Below are 4,132 nucleotides of genomic sequence, written 5' to 3'. Positions count from 1 at the left end.
GAAAAAAACAATAAATACCACAGAAATCTTGGAAAATCCTTCCATAGGAAGATGAGCAAGTCCTAGAATCTTGCTGTTATAGATTGAATTGTGTCCTTATAAAGGATATGTTGAAATCCTAACTCCTAGTACCTTAGAATGTGTACTCATTTGGAAGTAGAGTTGTTGTGAATATTATTAGTTAAGATGAGATAAGGTCCCCAATCCAGTATGACTAATGTTTTTGTAAGAAGACAGCTATGTGAAGACACACAAGGAGAATGTCCTATGAAGATGGAGGATTAGAGTAATGGAGCTTACAAGCCAGGAAACGCCAGAGATTGCCATCAGACCACCAGATGCTAGGTAGTGACATGAAAGGTTCCCTACAGGTTTTAGAGGGACCATGATCCTGTCAATACCTTGATTTCAGATTTCTAGCATCCAGAAGTATGACATAATAAATTTCTGTTGTTTTAATCTACCAAGTCTGTGGTAATTTTTTACATTAGCCCTAGGAAACTATCTCTGTTAGGCCTCTACCAATTTAAGAAAATCTCACACACTTGCAAATGGCTCTATGTTGTCTGAAGGTACTATGTGCAGAGGTCAGTCAAACAGAATTTGGTTAGCTGCTAGCTGCCAAGTGGGAGGTAGCAGGGTTATTTCTTGGAAATGCTCCTCCTTCCCCATCCCAGCCAATCCTTCCAGTTTCAAAAACGTTTGACCCTGATTAATGTTTAATACTTTATTAAGGGATTTACTTAAAGCCCTTTATCTTGATTAGCATTGGCTTTGAGTTAAAGAATGCTAGCTCTTTTCCTTTTTATTTACACATTATCTAAAACCTCTACCTCCTTCCACTTTTTAATAAGTCTACTTTCTTGAGAATAATTTTCAAAAACCAGTATTTTGATAATACAATGAATGTTATATCTGAAAGAGTGTTCCATGAACTATAAAAAGGTATGAATTACTAAAAGACTTCTGAGGCCAAGTACATTTGGGAAATAGTGAAATAGATAAAGCTAAACATGTTTTTCTTCCTTATAGGACTTCTCATAGTCTTTATATGTTCACAGGTATAGGTAATCTCTAAGGGATAGGATGGAGAGAGGAGAGATTATTTATATATAAGCTTATTTATATACTTATACTTTTTATTTTGAAGAAACACCTCGAGGGCCACTGCTCTCCAGAATATATTTAGAGTAATGGTAGCTGAATGGTAGGATTTTTAGAGCTGGAGTATAATTCAAAGATGATTTATCCCAGTCTTGAGACTTCGAGTTATCTGAAGTCACCCAAATAGTGCTCGCTTCGGCAGCACATATACTGAAGTCACACAAATAATTAATGGCAGACCTGAAACTTAAAGCTCGGGTCTTCTGAAGCCCAGCATAGTTACTGTCAACTGTTTGGTATAACTTACATTTAAAAACAAAGCTCTTAAAATTATGTACTTTAATTGTGTCAAAGGAATTAAGCCTGTATTTTTCAATTTTATTTTATTTTATTTTTTTATTTTTCAATTTTAAATTAATAAAACCAATGCTCTTTCTGTTATCTGAATACTTTTCAGGAAAGGGAAGTGTTGTCATTAGATTTTGTCATTCTCTGTCCATGCAGAAGACAATTCAGAAACAGATGGAGACCAGAAGGTCTGTGGATGGGAGTGAGGAGAGAAGAGTGGAAACAGAGAAAGAGCTTTCTAAATGAATGGATTAGGAACAGCTAAGTCAAACCTAAGCTTTATTAACAATTTTGTTTCTGTCCTGAAATTTGGAATTATTAGCATTCTGCACTTCCCTTTGGGGTTTATCCTTGCCTTTTAGAAACTAGGGAGGCAATGGCAAGCAGCCTTACTCTATTGTTAGTCCCAGTGAGCCTGCATCTCTGCACTCATGCTCTGTGTGCCTTCCAGCAAATTGATAACTCCAAGAAGCTGATCTCATCTTAGGCACTTGGGAAAGAGTATGTCTTAGGACTGGGAAAATCTTTGTCAGCCCAGTCTAGTAGGAAACATTAAAGATAACCATGGCAGTATTCTCAAGTTATTTTTCTTCAGTCTTCTCTTCCTGACTTGATATATGGAAATTCACATGGAAATTACCCCTATAGGTTTCAGGGGATACATGAACCTATTAACATCTTGCTTTCAGACTTCTAGCATCCAGAATGTAAGACAATAAATTTTTGTTTTAACAAAACTTAATGTTTAGATGGCCCTCGGAGATGTCTAGAATCTAGTCCATAGGCTTAAGACATCAGTCCATGGGCCATGTGAAGAAGCTCAGATAAGCTTCAAAGAGTCTAAGAATCCCTGAAGTGGTAGGCAGAATGTTGTGACTAAGTCCATTTTTCAGGGAGAAGCGTTCAGAGGTTTCATCAGATTCTCAAATGAGTTGATATTCCCCCCAAAATTTAAAAACCACTGATCTAGCCTAATTTTTCTAGCTTACAGAGTTGAGACAACTGAGTCAATGAGAAGCTGAAAGATGTTATTTAATAGTAAAATCATGCAATTTTTAGTGGAAGCTAGGCTTATAGTACTGTTTCAGTCCAATTCACATTAACCATCTAGCATTAAATGAGTGACTTAAAAAAAATAACACATCTCCATATTGGGGCATTCAAGTTTTGAAGAGAATCTGTGTTCCCTATGAGGTTACCTATCCCCAGATGAGATTCTTGATAATTGTTTATAAGATATTCAGAAGTGAAAAGATAGAGTTATTCCTGCTACTATGTTATTGCTCAGTTTTTCCCTTCACTTTTCTGTTCAGCATCTATTCTTTCCTGGTTACTTAAAAATAATCATAATGAGAAATAAAAATTGCAGGGTAGTCTCATTTTGTGTGTGACTTAGTTTTTGTATCATTCAGAATGCAGCTAGGAAACAGTCTAGGCTTTTCAGCACAGGGAATTTGACGAAGGCTTTGGTCACATAGGGGATGAAAGAACTTAGCAGCTGAACAGGGAATGGGGAAGCAATCCAGAAAATAGCAACACTAGCACGCTTTTACCTGCATCATGTCAGGGAGTGGTGGGGGGAGGTGTTAGAGAAACGGTGTTTCCATATCCTAAAATATGGGGTTCTCTGAAACATGGTAGAAAGTCATGTGGGAGCTGTAACCACACTGGAGACACACCCATTGCCAGTGGCACCACCAAAAACAGAGACAAAGATAGAGAAAAAGAAAGACTCTAGCTTCACTACTCTAGCATTCCAATCTTCTACCATGGCCTCCTATTGGCCAAACCTACCCTAGGTTAAAAAATACGTATATAGGTATCAAATTCCCACAGTCCTACCTGGAGGGCAGAGGGTAAGAGACTTTGGGAGCTGTTTGTCTCTGAAATACAGAACACAGTAGGAGATGGGAGTAGGATGGACACAAGAGAGGAGCAAAAAAGCAGCCAACTGGCATAGATTCTAAAACTAACAGGAAAAGCTAGGCTGTGAAGATCAAAAGCCCTTAGGAAAATGCCACTTTGGAGATGAGCTCACATCTTTTATGAAGTTTAGCACAGCCAGTTTTATCTTTGGTATTGGAATAGATAGTACTTTTTTTTTTATTGAGAAATATATGACATATTTGACTTTGCTCTGGAGTCATCTTATATGAAAAATATGACTATTTCAATGCTAAAATCACTCATTTCAGTGACATGCTCATACCTTGAAAGGTTGCCAGAAACTGAGAATGGGGGTAAAAGTAATTTCACACCTTCCATTTCATACTCACTCAGAAATCTCAATCTCTTTGTCTCTGTGTCTGTCTCTCTTTCTCCTGATGGATAGATAGATATAGCTATGTGCTAGAATGGGTAGAAGAATTACCTCTACTATTAGTTGCTAATTCTTGCCTCATCCTTCTCTTTCTCCTCCTTTTTTTCCAGAACCATACTCTTGAAACTTGTGTAAGTTAAATGCTGCTGTGATGCTGCCCAAGCCCACTGAATTCTTCAGTGTACTGAATATTTTGCTTAGGGATGGAAATACAAAATAAGTGAGACATGGTTCCTGAATTTAATGTGCTTGTTTGGAATTAGTAGAGTTTATGCAGACTACTGAAAAAGATTTCAAAAAAAGAAGACAGTGCAGAAAGCTAATTTATTTTTTGTGGTTGGATTATTTTTTTAGGGGAGA

The sequence above is a fragment of the Canis lupus genome, chromosome 7, assembly GCF_048164855.1.
Source record: "Canis lupus baileyi chromosome 7, mCanLup2.hap1, whole genome shotgun sequence".
NCBI lineage: Eukaryota > Metazoa > Chordata > Mammalia > Carnivora > Canidae > Canis > Canis lupus.
This window is presented reverse-complemented; position numbering follows the sequence as displayed.